Source organism: Miniopterus natalensis, chromosome X, assembly GCF_054644295.1.
Source record: "Miniopterus natalensis isolate mMinNat1 chromosome X, mMinNat1.hap1, whole genome shotgun sequence".
Lineage (NCBI taxonomy): Eukaryota > Metazoa > Chordata > Mammalia > Chiroptera > Miniopteridae > Miniopterus > Miniopterus natalensis.
In genome coordinates, this window is record NC_142103.1 from 51696099 (window position 1) to 51711895 (window position 15797).

The window sequence follows — 15797 nt, forward strand, 5'->3', positions numbered from 1 at the left end:
CTCCAAAGAGGACATACAGGTGACCAAGAGACATATGAGAAAATACTCAACTTCGCTAATCATGAGAGATGCAAATTAAAACCACAGTGAGGTATCACTTCACACCTGTCAGAATGGCTGCCATCAACAAATCAACAAATGACATGTGCTGTGAGGATGTGGAGAAAGGGGAACCCTAGTACACTGCTGGTGGGAATGCAGACTGGTGCAGCCACTATGGAAAACAGTATGGAGGTTCCTCAAAAAATTAAAAATGGAGCTGCCGTTTGACCCAGTGATCCCACTTCTAAGAATATATTCTAAGAATCCTGAAACACCAATCAGAAAGAATATATGCACCCCTATGTTCATAGCAGCACAATTTACAATAGCTAAGATCTGAAAACAGTACAAGTTTACATCAGTAGATGAGTGGATCAAAAAACTGTGGAATACTTTGCAGCTGTAAAGAAGAAGGATCTCATACCCTTTGGGACAGTATGGAAGGACCTGGAGAATATTATCCTAAGCGAAATAAGCCAGGCAGTGAAAGACAAACAGCATATGATCTCATTTATATGTGGAATTTAAAGAACTTAATAAACTGATGAACAGAATAGATTCAATGACATAAAAGCATGGATCAGACTGACAAATCTCAGAGGGATGGAGGAAGGTGGGTGGGCAGCTCCATTTTTAATTTTTTGAGGAACCTCCATACTGTTTTCCATAGTGACTGTACCAGTCTGTTTTCCCAACAGCAGTGTACCAGGGTTCCCCTTTCTCCACTTATTGATTTATGCATAAATCAAAAGAATTTATATGCATATATTCACAATCCAAGGACATGGACAATGGTGTGGAGAGGAATTGGGGAGGGGGGTGGGATGGGGTGGAATGGGTCATTGGGGAGAAAAGGGAAAGTCTGTAATATTTTAAACAAAAATAGGGAAATAAAGGTAAGCTGGACATCTTAGTTTCCAGCTGTAAGAGTAATGAACCTAGAAAAAAATGGGCAGAAGAGCTGAAGAAACACTTCTCTCAAGAAAACACATAAATGGCCAACAGGCCTGGCCGGGCATGGCTCAGTGGTTGAGCATCAACCTAGGATCCAAGAGATCGAGGTTTGATTCCTGGTTAAGGCACATGCCTGGGTTGTGGGCTTGATCCCCAATCAGGGGTGTGCAGGAGGCAGCCAATCAATTACTACTCTCTCATCTTTGATGTTTCTCTCTCTCTCCCTGTCCCTTCCTCTCTCTGAAATCAATAAAGATATATTGAACAAATAAAATAAAGCAAATGGCCAACAGATATCTGAAAAGCTCAACTTCACTAGCTATTAGAGAAATGCAAATCAAAACTACAATGAGATGCCAACTCACATCAGTTTGAATGGCTATTGTCAACAAGACAAATAATAACAAGTGTTGGAGAGGTGGAGAAAAGTGAACCCTCATTCACTGCTGATGGGAATGTAAACTGCTACAGACTGGAAAACAGTATGATGGCTCCTTAAAATACTAAGACTAGATTTACTATATAACTCCGCAATCCCTCTTCTGGGTATCTACTGAAAAAACACAAAAACATTTATTTGCAGAAATATATGCACCACTATGTTCATTGTAGCATTATTCACTGTGGCCAAGACATGGAGACAAACAAAGAGTCCTTTGATAGAGGACTAAATAAAGAAGTTGTGGTACATATATACTATGGAGTACTACTCATTCATAAGAAAGGAATAAATACTGCTATTTGCCACAACATGGATGGACCTTGAGAATATTTGCTAAGTGAAAGAAATCAGTCAGAAAAACAAGAACCATATGATTTTATTTGTATGTGGAATATAAAACTGAAACTCATAAACACAAACAACAGTATGGTGGTTACTAGAAGATAGAGGGTTTGAGGAGTAGTAAAGAGTAAAAGATGCCAAATATTTGGTGATGGAAAATGGTTTTACTTTGGGTAGTAAGCACACAATACAATATACAGATCGTGTATCATGGAAATGTACACTTGAAACCTATATGATATTATTAAATAATGTCACCAAAATTTTTTAGTAAAATATTTAAATGTAATACCTAAAATAACGAAACTCCTAGAATAACATATAGGAAAAATCTCCTTGATATGTGACAAATGTGAAAAATAGTTATTTTAATCTGATTTTTAAAATAATAGTTCTTTTAATTCAATTTATTAGGATGATGCTGGTTAATAAAATTATACAAGTTTCAAGTGGATAACTCTATAATACATTATCTGTATATTGCATTCTTCATTCACTACACAAAGTCAAGTCACCTTCCATCACCGTTTACCTCCAGTTTACATACTTCAACCTCTGCAGACTCCTGCTTTCCCATATTGTTGTCTGTGTTTGGTTTTTTTTGTTTGTTTGTTTTTTGTGTGCCTAATTTCTTCACCTTTTTCATCCAATCCCCCAAACCCCTCTCCACTGATAGCTGTCAGTCTGTTCTCTGAATCTATGACTTTGTCTCTATTTCTTTTGTTAGTTTATTTAATTCATTAGATTTCACATATACTGAAATCATATGGCGTATGTCTTTGACTGGCTAACTTCACTTAGCATAATATTCTCCATGTTCATCCATGCTGTCACAAAGGATAAGATTTCCTTCTTTTTAATGGCCATGTGTAAATATACTACTGTAATTTTATACAATAATCTACTGATGAGCACTTGGGCAGTTCCAAATCTTGGCCTTTGTAAGTAAATAACACTGCAATGAACATGGGGGTGCATATTTTCTTTTAAATTAGTGTTTTGGGATTCTTTCAGTGTATTCCCAGAGGTGGAATTGCTGGGTCATAAGGCAGTTCCATTTTTTATTTTTGAGGAAACTCCATACTGTCTTCCACTGTGGGTGCACCAATCTGAATTCTCAAAAGTAGTGTGCAAATATTCCTTTTTCTCCATCTCTTTTCCAGGGCTTGTTGTTTGACTTATTGATGATATCCATTCTGACAGTCGTGAGGAGACATCTCAGTATGTTTTATTTTGCATATCTCTGATGATTAGTGACATTGCCCATATCTTCATATGTCTGTTGGCCATCTGTATCTCCTCTTTGGGGAACTGTCTCTTCAGGTCCCTTGCCCATGTTTCAATTAGATTATTTGCTTTTTGGTGTGTTTTAAGTTGCATAAGTTCTTTTTTTAAAGTTTTTTTCTTCTTTAAAAAAAAATCTTTATTGTTGAAAGTATTACATATGTCCCCCTTTCCCACCCCACCCTTCCCCCACCCCATGCCTTCATCACACTATTGTCTGTGTCCATGGGCTATGCATTTAAGTATATAAGTTCTTTGGTTTTTCACTTATCCTTCCCCCTGCACCCCTGAGATATGTCAACCTGTTCCATGACTCTATGCCTTGGGACTAATTTTGTTGGCCCATATTGTTTGTTCATTAGTTTCCACATATAAGTGAGATCATGTGATATTTGTCTTTCTCTGACTGGCTTATTTTATTTAGCATAATAATCTCCAGGTCCCTCCATGTTGCCTCAAAGGGTAAGAGCTCCTTCTTTTATACGGCTGTATAATATTCTATTGTGTAAATGTATCACAGCTTTGTTTATCCACTCATCTACTGATGGACTCTTAAGCTGTTTGCATATCTTAGCTACTGTAAATAGAGCTGCTATAAACATAGGGATCCATATATACTTTCATATTGGTGTTTTGGGATTCTTAAGGTATATACCTAGAAGCTGAATCACTGTGTCAAAAGGTAGTTCCATTTTTAATTTTTTGAGACAACTCCACACTGTTTTCCATAGTGGCTGCACCACTCTGCATTCTCACCAGCAGTGTATTAGTGTTCCTTTTTCTCCATATCATTGCCAGCCCTTGCTTTTTGTTGATTTATTGATGGTAGTCATTCTGGCAGGTGTGAGGTGATTTGTCATTGTGGTTTTAATTTGCATTTCTGTGATGATTAGTGATGTTGAGCATTTTTTCATATGTCTATTGGCCATCTGTATTTTCTCTTTGGAGAAATGTCTATTCAGGTCCTTTGCTTATTTTTTAATTGGATTGTTTATCAACCTTTATTGAGCTGTATGAGTTCTTTACATACTTTGGAAATTAACCCCTTATCAGTTGTATCATTGGCAAATATATTCTTCCATACAGTGGGTTACCTTTAAATTTTGATGGTGATTTCTTTTGCTGTGCAGAAGCTTTTAGTTTGATGTAATTGCATTTGTTTATTTTTTCCTTTGTTTCTCTTGCCCTGGGACAATCATTGGCAAAAATTCTGCTACATGAACTGTCTGAGATTTTACTGCCTATGTTTTCTTCTAGGATTTTTATGGTTTCACAACTTACATTTAAGTCTTTTATCTATTTTTAGTTTATTCATTTTAGTCTTTTATTCATTTTGAATGTATAGTGTAAGTTGCTTGTCTAGTTTCATCTTTTTACATGTGCCTCTCCAGCTTTCCCAACACCATTTTTTGAAGAGACTGTCTTTACTCCATTGTAAGTTGTGCCTCCTTTGTCAAATATTAATTGACATAAAGGTGTGGGTTGGTTTCTGGATATTTTGTTCTGTTCCACTTATTTGTATGCTTATTCTTCTACCAGTACCAGGCTGTTTTGATTACAGTGGCTTTGTAGTGTATCCGATATTGTGATCCTTCCTACTTCGTTCTTCTTCCTCAAGATTTCTGTGGTATTCAGGGTCTTTTTTTGTTCCATATAGATTTTTTGAGTATCTGTTCTAGTTCTGTGAAACACAGAATTGGTAACTTGATAAGAATTGAGTCGAATCCATAGATTAATTTGAGTACTATCAACATTTTAATGGTGTTAATTATTACAAACCATGAACATGGTATATGCATCTATTTATATGTATCTTCCTCTATTTTTTTCAATGTCCTATAGTTTTTTGAGTGCAGGTCTTGTACATCTTTGGTTAATTTTATTCCTAGGTATCTTATTTTTGTTGTTGTTGCAGTGGTAAATGAGATTGTTTTTTGTTTCCCTTTCTGAGAGTTCATTATTGGTGTATAAAAATGCCATTGATTTTATGATGTTAATTTTGTATTCTGCTACCTTGAAGAATTAATTTATTAAATCTACTAGTTTTTGGTGGAGTCTTTAGGGTTTTCTATGTACAATATCATGTCATCTGCAAATGATGATAGTTTTACTTCATCCTTTCCAATTTGGATGCCTTTTATTTTTTCTGCTTGTCTAATTGCTGTGGCTAGGACTTCCAGTACTATGTTGAATAAGAATGGTGAAAGTGGGCATTCCTTTCTTGTTACTGTTTTTAAGGGAAGTGGTGTTAGTTTTTGCACACTGAATGTGAGGTTGGCTGTAAGTTTGTCATATATGGCCTTTATTACGTTGAGGTCTGATTGCTCTATTCCCACTTTGTTGAGAGTTTTTATTATAAATGGGTGCTGGATTTTATCAAATGTGTTTTCTCCATCTATTGATATGATCATGTGATTTTTATCTTTCAGTTTGTTTATGTGATGCATTACCTTTATTTATTTGTGAATATTGTCCGAAGTGAAGAGGTGTTAGCTCTTTTTTGAATGTTTGGTAAAACGTGACTGAAGCCATCTGGTTCAGGACTTTTGTTTGCTGGGAGTGTTTTTTATTACTGCTTCAATTTCATTAGTTTTATTGGTTTACTCAGGTTTTCTGGTTCTTCCTAATTGACTTTTGGACAATTGAATGTTTCTAGGAATTTGTTCATTTCACCCAGGTTGTCCTATTTGTTCCCATATAATTGTTTGTAATATTTTCTTACAATCCTTTGTATTTCTGTGGTGTCATTTGGTTCTTTGCCTCTTTCATTTCTGATTTTATTGATTTTGGTCTTCTCTCTGTTTCTTGATAAGTCTAGCTATCAGTTCTTCAAATTATTTTATCTTTTCAAAGAACCAGCTCTTCGTTTCATTGAACTTTTGTGTTTTTTTTGTTTCTCTGTAATTTATTTCTGCTCTGATCTTATTATTGCCTTTATTCTACTTACTATGGGCTTTTTTTTAGTTCTTTTAGGTATAGTGTTAGGTTGCTTATTTGACATTTTTCTTGCTCCCTGAGGTAGGACTGTAATGCTATAAACTTCCTTTTTCAGGACTGTTTCTGCTGTGTTGCATAGATTTTGGTTTCTTGTGTGTTCGTTTTTATTTGTGTCCATGTAATTTTTATGTTTTTTATTGCTTTTTAGAGAGAGAGGAAGGGAGAGGGATAGATAGAAACATCAATGAGAGATTGATTAGCTGACCCCTGCAAGCCCCCTACTCTGTTTCCATATAATTTTTTATTTCATCCTTGATCTCATTGCTAACCCAGTCATTGTTTAATAACATGCTATTTAGCCTCCATGTGCTGGAATGTTTTTGAGTTTTTTAAAAATTTTTTATTGTTGTTGTCTTCTAGTTTCATGCCATTGCGATCCAAGAAAATGCTTGATATTATTTCCTGAATTTGTTAAGACTTATTTTGGGTACTAATATGTGGTCTGTCTTTGAGAATGTTCATTGTGCACTTGAGAAGAGTGTATATTCTACTGCTTTCAAATGAAATTTTCTGTAAATATCAATTAAATCTTTCTGGTCTAGTATTTCATTAAAGGTCTCTGTATCATTGTTGTTTTTTTTGTTCAGGAGATCTATCCAATGATGACAGTGGGTGTTAAAGTCCCCTACAATAAGTGTATTGCTCTTGATCTCTCCCTTAAAATTCACCAAGAGGTTTTTTTTTTTGTTTTTTCAAATATATGTAGATGCTCCATTATTGGATGTATATATGTTTACCATGGTTACATTCTCTTGTTGAATCGATCCCTTTAGTATTATGTAGTGACTTTCTTTTTCTCTTATTATGGCTTTTGTTTTGATGATTATTTTGTTTAATATAAGTACTGCTACTCCACCTTTTTTTCATTTCCATTTGCATGACATATTTTCTTCCATCCATTCACCATCAGTTTGTGTGAATCTTTTGATCCGAGGTGGGGCTCTTGTAGACAGCATATATATGGATCATATTTTCTTATCCATTTGCTACCCTATGTTTTTTGATTGGAGCATTTTCTCTACTTACATTTAAGGTTATTATCTATTGGTAGTAATGTATTGTCCTTTTTTATACCTATGTACCTCACTTTATATATTTTTTCTCCTTCTTAAAGCAGTTTATTGAACATTTCTTGCAATCCTGGTTTGGTGGTAATGTACTCCTTTAGCCATTGTACTCTCTGGGAACCATTTTATTTCACCTTCAATTTTGAACGATAACCTTGTTGAATAGAATAGTCTTAGTTTCAGGTTCTTGCTTTCCATTACATTGAAAACTTCATGCCAATTCCTTCTGGCCTGAAGCATTTCTGTTGAGAAATCAGCTGACTACCTTATGGGAACTCCCTTAAAGGTAACTAAATGTACATCTCTTGCTGCCTTTTAGATTCTGTTTGTCTTTAACTTTTGCCACTTTATCGTGTGTCTTGGTGTGGATATCTTTGGGTTCACCTTGATTGGGACTTTCTGTGCTTTCTGTACTTATGTGACTTTTTCCTTCACTAGGGCTGAGAAGTTTTCAACCATTAATTCTTCAAATAGCTTCTCTATCCCTTGCTTGCTTTATTTTCCTTCTGTTACACCTATGATGTGGATGTTGTTATGTTTCATGTTGTGCTAAAGATCTTTTAAACTGCTCTCATTCTTTTTCATTCTTTTTTTGCTGCACTGATTGATGTTTTTCTCTACTTTTTTTCCCAAATCACTGATTTGATCCTTTGCTTCATCTAGTCTACTGTTTATCCCACCCAATGTATTCTTTCAGGTATGATATTCTTCTCTTCTCATGGGTTAGTTTTATGTTCTCTATGTCATATTTCATGCTGTTGAGCAACCTTTAAACCATTTTTTAATGCTGTGGGGGATAAATTGCTTTCTTCTCTTTTCTTTAGCTCTTTTATTGAGTTTCTTTCTCTTTTTTTGTTTTTTCCCCCTACGTCTCTTTGTCTTCCCATTTGTATGTCTTTTTATGGTTATTTCTGTGTATTATATGGAAATGCTGTGAGTCTCAGCTTTGGTGGTGTGGCCTTATGTAGTATGTGACCTGTATGTGACCTGTGACTCAGTCGTGGAGTTTCCTAGATCTCTTGAGCTGGGTGCTCTAGGAATGTCTTTTGTGTGCATTTTATGGGCTCTCTTGTTGTAATTGGGTCTTGGTTACTGTTGGTACATTCTTGGGAGGGATCCATCTCAGGCTGGCTAACTGTGAGGTTCAAGCAGAACCTACTGTACTTGTGCTCACAAAACAAAAAATAAAAAAACAAAACATAAAAATAGCAACAAACAAGGAATAAGAATAAAAATGAAACGTAATAAAAGAAAAAGGTAAAAAAAACAATAAGAATAATGAGAAAAGGGATCAGGAAAAATTAAAAATAGAATATTAAAAAAGGAAAAATAATAAATAATAAGAGATGGGAAACAGAAAGAAACATATATGAAAAGTAAACAAAAAAAATAGAGTAAGGAAAGGGAAAAAGAAAAAGAGAAAACAAATATCAGACTGGTGCAGCCACTATGGAAAACAGTATGGAAGTTCCTCAAAAAATTAAAATGGAACTGCCTTTTGACCCAGTGATCCCATTTCTAGGAATATATCCTAAGAATCCTGAAACACTAATCAGAAAGAATATATGCACCCCTATGTTCATAGCAGCACAATTTACAAGAGCTAATATCTGGAAACATCCCAACTGCCCATCAGTAGATGAGTGGATAAAAAAGCTGTGGGACATATACAGCATGGAATACTATGCAGCTGTAAAGAAGAAGGATCTTGCACCCTTTGGGAAAGTATGGATGGACTTGGAGGATATTATGCTAAACAAAATAAACCAGTCAGAGAAAGACAAATATTGCATAATCTCACTTATATGTGGAATCTAAAGAACATAATAAACTGATGAACAAAACAGATTCAGTGACATGGAAGAATGGATCATACTGATGAATCTCAGAGGGAAGGTGGGAGTGGGTGGGTGGGTGGGGAGAGATTAACTAAAGAATCTGTATGCATATATGCATAACCCATGGACCCAGATAATAGTGTGGTTAAGGCCTGGGGAGGGTTGTGGGTGTGGGGTAGAAGGGGTCAATGGTGTAAAAAGGGGACATCTGTAATATTTTGAACAATAAAAAATTACCAATATAATGAGGGGGCGAGGAAGAAATACACAAGAGAAGAAAATGTAAACCACAAACTTTACTTGAATTCATCTATTCTTACTTTGTGAATAAACAAATATTTATTACTTGAGAAAAAAAAATCAAAGCAGCCCAGTTGGTGTGGCTCAGGGTTTGAGCACCAAGCTGTCACTGGATTGATTCCCAGTCAAGGGACATGCCCAGGTTGTGGGCTTGATCTCTAGTAGTGAGCGTCCAAGTGGTAGCTGATCCATGATGTTTCTTTTTCATCGATGTTTCTATCTCTCTATCCCTCTTTTTTCCTCTCTCTCTTTAAAAATCAATAAAAACATATTTTTAAAGAATAAAAGAAAACTAAAAAACAAATATGTATAAAAGAGAAAAGAATAAAGAATAAGAATGTGGAGTTCACCTCAGCAGGGCTTAGTGCCTTCTGTGGTCTCAATTTGGATTTGCTGTTTGTGGTGCTTTTTGGATTCTACTCCAATGTTGTCTGAAGCTGGTCACTTGGTTTGTTGGTTCTTGGCCTCTCTGGAGAAACCCTGGTGTACTCCAATGTCAGACACTGTCTACATCTGACCTTTGGCAACCTGTTTGATGCTACAAGCAATCTACAGCTTGTGTCTGCCTCTACTAGGCTTGGCTTCACATGGGAAGGTCCAGGCTGTGCCTCAAGGCTGGCTTTTACCTCCACTGGGCCTAGGGGTGGGTCAGCAAACATCTTAAGGCACCCTGAGATCCTGCCTCTGCTTGCTGGCTGATCGTTAGGCTTAGTCACTGAAAGGGTTTAGTCTGAGTCTGTTCCAGATTTTTCCCTGATCTCAGCTCTGGGACATTACATGCCATATTCCCTGAAATCTGAGTGGCACCTACCCATCACAGGAGATTCAATAGCCACACCCTCCCAATTCTCCCAGAGGCCCTGCTCTGCCACTTGTGTTATTTTATCCAACAGATATGATAGTGTTTAAATAGTCAGTGGCACATAGAGATGCTGTTTGGAGATTTGGAGAGCCCTACAAGTGATTCTCAGACTCCTAGGATTTGTGGGCAAAATCATGCCATCTGTGGAGAATTACTCTTTTTAAGAAACAAATTTCGGTTTGCTCCTGGGCCTTAGACACTAAACACTGAACCGTGAGATAAAATTTACCACACAGCATAACTTGCTCATCATGAACTGAGTGTTATGTAACTCAAGTCATAAGTACATAAGGTTGGTTGTGTACAACAACACTTCATTATTAATTGGAAGTGGTATATGTGAGATAAAGCTCAAGCAGGTTCTTAAGGCTCAAGTAAATTGCATGAAGAAGTGGTTCCAAATGCCCATAACTTGTATTGCTGCTACTTTACTTTCACTCTCTCAATTTGCACCTGTTATCCCATGGGGTGTCCCATGTGACAAGCTGACTGAGGATGCAAAAATTGCCTTCTGTTTTATGTATAATTATTCCTGTTAGGCATGCATGTACCAAAAGTGGTCAACTGTAGCACTACCTGCTTATTTTGGGGCAGCTCTAAAGGAGGAATACAATGAGAGGAAATCATCCCAATGCACAGAACTTTCTGCAGTGCACTTGCTTCTTCACTTTAGCTAGAAGGAGGGATGGCTACAGGTCAAAGTCTACATCAGTTTGTGAGCTGTGACCAATGGTGTGATTTGGTGGTCCAGAACTTGGAAAAGACACATTGGAAAATCAGAGATGAAGCCTGGGGAAGAGATATGTGGGTAGTAATCTCCAAATCAGCAATGTGGGTAGTAATCTCCAAATCAGCATATAATGTAAAGGTATTAGTGTCCTGAGTGAATATTCAGCGAAGGGTGACTTTAGCTGAGGGAGATTTCATTACTCGGGTGGATAGGATGACCTATCCAGTGGCTATCAGTCAGACTCCATCACCAGCCACCCTTCTCATTTCCCAATGGGTTTATGAATAAAGTGGTTATGATGGCAAGGATGGAGGTTATTGATGGATTTTGCAATGTGTCAATTTTTCTAAGCTGAACTACATTTCCCAAAATTCCACATGTTGTATGTTTATAGTTAGGGTGGGTACCAAGAGAGATTCTCTCAAGATTTTAGAATGTGGAAGGAAGGCAGCAAGCATATTGTAACATAAACACATTATTGCTTATCTCTTGACTCAACTCAGGATGAAGCAACAGCTGAGACTGCTATGCGTGTTATAGCTCCGGACAAAGGGCCCTGGCTTTGGCAAGATACTATCACCACCAAACTCAGAGGCATTGAGAATGGACGTGGGCATCAGTCCACCTTTTTGGCTTCCAGACTGTGTATATGGAATTCCAGTGTTCTCATGATATTCCCTTCCTTCCTGCTCTGTGAGCATCAACCACTTGCATCACAATCAGAGATAGCCTTATAGGGACTGCTATCTCCAGTAATTGTGTAATTCAAATCCCTATAACAAATATATATTCATCTATCTATTGTGTGTCTATTAATCATCTATATTTCCTCTAGTTTTGCTTCCCATTTTGAAGCCAGACTGATATAGGAGTTGTTTGGAGGCCAGGTCCTTTCCTCTGTGCAGTGTTGTAATGCAAACAATCAAGGACAGGGAGATTTGCACTGGATCCAGACAGACTGAAGGAAAACTGTTGAGCCAAAGGAAGATGAGACATATCTTTACTCAGACAGCAGCAGGACTGAACATATATGAGAGACAAAACTGCCTTTTCCCAGCGGAAGCCAGCTGGGCATACACAAGGGACAAACCGCACTCTAGAAGATCCTGGGCTGGTTTTATAGGAACGAGAACAAAAGTGATTTTCAGCCAAGGATGGATCAGACATTTGTCAGCTAACATGACATCTGCTATCACTACTGCTACAACTATGGTGTATCATGTTTATATAACTGAGGCTTTCCACTGGCAGGTGGGGAGAGAGCCTAAGTGTTTTCACTTTCCCCATAGGTGCCTTTTTAAAAAAAACTTTTACACGATTTTATTTGAGCCAAACTGACAATAGTTGCCAGGAATCAAGATCTCAACTGCTGCCCTGCAGTGTCCTTCTTGACTGTTTCTGGGTTTGCCTATTCCTCTTATTCCCAGTGACCACATTCAGTAGGTATATTATTCATGCTTTTTAAAATTCTGTATTTTATGATGCTTTAACATCTTGTGGTCTTGCTAGCTAGGGGGAGACTTCTCCTCCCAAAGCAAAGTAATTCCTCTAAACAGCATATGATTCCCTCGTAAGAATTTCATTCAAATGCACACCAACCGGTCCAGAGCCTATACCAGTAAACTATCTCCTTTATGGAACTCTCACAGGTTAAGCCACTATCCCTTTGTCCCAAAAGCACCTCAGGAACAGGTACAAGGCAACTAGCGAAAGGCCCTGCAACCAGAAGCACCTTGACCTTATTCAGACTAGCCAATTCTAATCTGTTTACCCTTCTGCTTACCTTTTTGACTTTCCCACAGAAGTCTCAATAAAAACTTGCACCAATGCATTCCCCTTACGCCTTCTGCTTCTGGACCAACTCCTGTGTATCCCCATGTGGCCCTTTTGGGAACTATAAGTAACAAACTTTTTCATCAAAAGAAGTTGTGTTTGTGTCTGTCAACTTACCATACCAGGTGTTTTTTAAAAGAGTGGGACAGCCCGGCCGGGCGTGGCTCAGCGGTTGAGAGTCGACCTAAGATCCAGGCAATCGGGGTTGGATTCCCAGTCAGGGCACATGCCCAGGTTGCGGGCTCGATCAATGACTCTCTCATCATTGATGTTTCTATCTTTCTCTCTCTCCCTCTCTTTTCCTCTCTCTGAAATCAATAAAGATATATTTTTAAAAAAATAAAAAATAAAATAAAAGAGTGGGACAAAATTGTGGTTAAAATGGGAGTCTCCCCAAACAGGAGATCTTCATATCACTACAAGTAATACTGTCTACTAAGCATAACTTATAACTTATTCACCAACTTTGTGGTCACATGTGAAGATAGTGATATACCTGGTAATTTCCCTAACCAGCTTATGACAAGTGCCTCTCCATCAGAAATGTCAGTGTTTTGCGGAAAGGTTGATTTCATCAAAAATTCTTAGAAATACATTTTTAACACAAATATTTTATTTATATGAAAATTCCCAATGATAGTAATTAAGTTGTCAAAATAATACTGAAAACACTGTCTTCAGATGAGTACTCAGCCTTTACATATTTCAGTCTCCATAGTAATTGTGGTAGAACTTGCATCCAATTGTTGTATTGATGATGTCATCCATGACAAACTAATTAACATTGGAAGAGATGTCCCTGTGAGTTCAGTATCTACTCAACACAGTGTACAGGAAAGATGTTTTTAAAGAAACTGTGCTTATTTTCTTTGTTTCCACCATTAGAAGTTAAAACCAAGTTTTATAATTCAGAGATGAGTGATTTATTTCTTGAAGTCCAAGTTAGGAATATTTCATCTTCAGATGTTTTTATACAAAAAGTTTCCTTAGAGCCACCTGAAATGTACACTGCAGCAGAATTAAATAAGGTCAGCTGGGCTGGAGAAGATGAGTGTACCTTTGGAACAAGAACGTTTTTGCAGTCAATGGAACAACGCCAGTATCTGTATCACTTCCAGATCAAACAGGAATTTTCAGAGGAGTCTGGTGCCATAAATGGACTAACAGAAATGGGAAAATTGGATATAATATGGAAAAGAAATCTCGGTGAAATGGCAATGCTACAGACAATCCAACTTGAAAGAAAGGCTCCAGGTTATGAAAACATGAGCATGTCTTTGGAAGCAATTCCAGATACTGTAATTCTAGAAGAACCTTTTCATATTACTTGTAAGATAACAAACCACAGTGATAAGAAAATGATATTGGTTTTGAAGATGTGTGATACAGATTCCATTCGTTGGTGTGGAAGTTCAAGAAGGTATCTTGGAGAGCTGCCTCCAAGTTCATCTCTCTGCTTAACCCTGACACTACTGACTTTAAAAATGGGCCTACAAAGTATCTCTAGATTAAAAATAACAGACAAATTATTAAAGAAAACATATATCTATAATGATATTGCAAAAGTCTGTGTAATGCCTTCCATTCTTAAAATGAAAAGATGAAGAAAAATTCCAGTGTTGTGCTTTCCAGGGAGTTTTACAGAAAAGCTATTCATACTTTTGCCAGTAACAACATTCTAAACTAACAGCAAATATACAGGCAGATTATTTTCATTTACTTGCCTTTGAGAATTAAACACTTATTAATTTCAAAAACAACAATCTATTGATTTTCATTTTATTTGTGTTACTTTTTAATTCTATACTTGTATATTTCTTACATTAATGACTTTATTGAGGTTATTACAAGTGGTCATTGGACTCTTTTTTTTTTTTTAGAATGAAGCCACCATTTTAAAATGATTATACCTGTTTTCCAGAAATCCATAACAGCATTTGACAGTTGCTGTTTCAGGAAATATGGTATTAAGAGAATATAATGTCTTAGAAGTACATTGATAATTTAATTAAAATAATTGTTATGGTTTATTTGGTAAAATTTCAATTTACCCAGTTTTATTTTTTTCCTCTCTTCTATTCAGTCAACAGAAAACTATCAATGACAGTCCATAATATAATTCAGGATGGTCCTTATTGTTTAAACTTGTTGATATTTGCTAGTTGGAAAATACATATTTTTTCTAAAGATTCTAAATTATTGGGTCTGTAGCATAGCATTTATGCAACATTCTGAACTGGATCTTTTCAATTTATCTTGGTAAAGGTCTATGAACTGTGGAGTTGGTTTATTTTAATCAGCTCTTATTCTTGCAGGGACACTTGCAAATACCACTTGTATTACAGTGGTGGTTTTATTTTTTTTAATGTGAAATAATTTAATTTGCTTTTAATGGCCTACTGTGGTTTAAAGCAAAAAGACATTAATAGGAGGTTCCAGAGTTAATTCATTCAGTCATTTGAAACTATTATTCAGGAAACAGACTTTTTGCATCCCTTCTTTTCCCATTCTTAGAAATGTTGGCTTTTCATTCTCTTGCTTGTCACCTTATGGTTGCAGGATGGCTGATCCAAATCCATTTGCATCTTACCTTTATTCTGTCCAAATAAAAACAAAGGAACAGGGGCAAAGACCTTTTCCTAGCTAAGCTTGTTTCTCTCTTTTTGTTGTTATTGTTCTCTCTCTCTAGAGAGGGAAACTTCCCAGTATATATATGTGAATACATATTTTTTAACTTTATTTTTAAAATTTTATTTTTGTTTAAAATATTACAGATGTCCCTTTTTCTACCCAATGACCCGTCCCATCCCCCTCCCCAGTCCTTCTCCCCACCATTGTCCATGTCCTTGGGTTGTGCATATATGGATATAAATTCTTTGGTTACTCTGTGCCCCTCCACCAATCCGCCCTCCTCCATCACTCTGACATTTGTCAGTCTCATCTATGCCTCCATGTCATTGAATCTATTCTGTTCAACAATTTATTAAGTTCTTTAGATTCCACATATAAGCGAGATCATATGATGTTTCTCTTTCTCTGCCTGCATTATTTCACTTAGCATAATTTTCTCCATGACCATCCATACTGTCCCAAAGGGTACTAGATT

At 36.6% G+C, this 15797-nt stretch overlaps 1 pseudogene; it reads left to right on the forward strand.

The window, feature by feature from the left end:
* The first annotated feature begins 13530 nt into the window (after window positions 1-13530).
* LOC107532755 (trafficking protein particle complex subunit 13 pseudogene) lies at window positions 13531-14295 on the forward strand (annotated as a pseudogene).
* Window positions 14296-15797: the final 1502 nt, after the last annotated feature.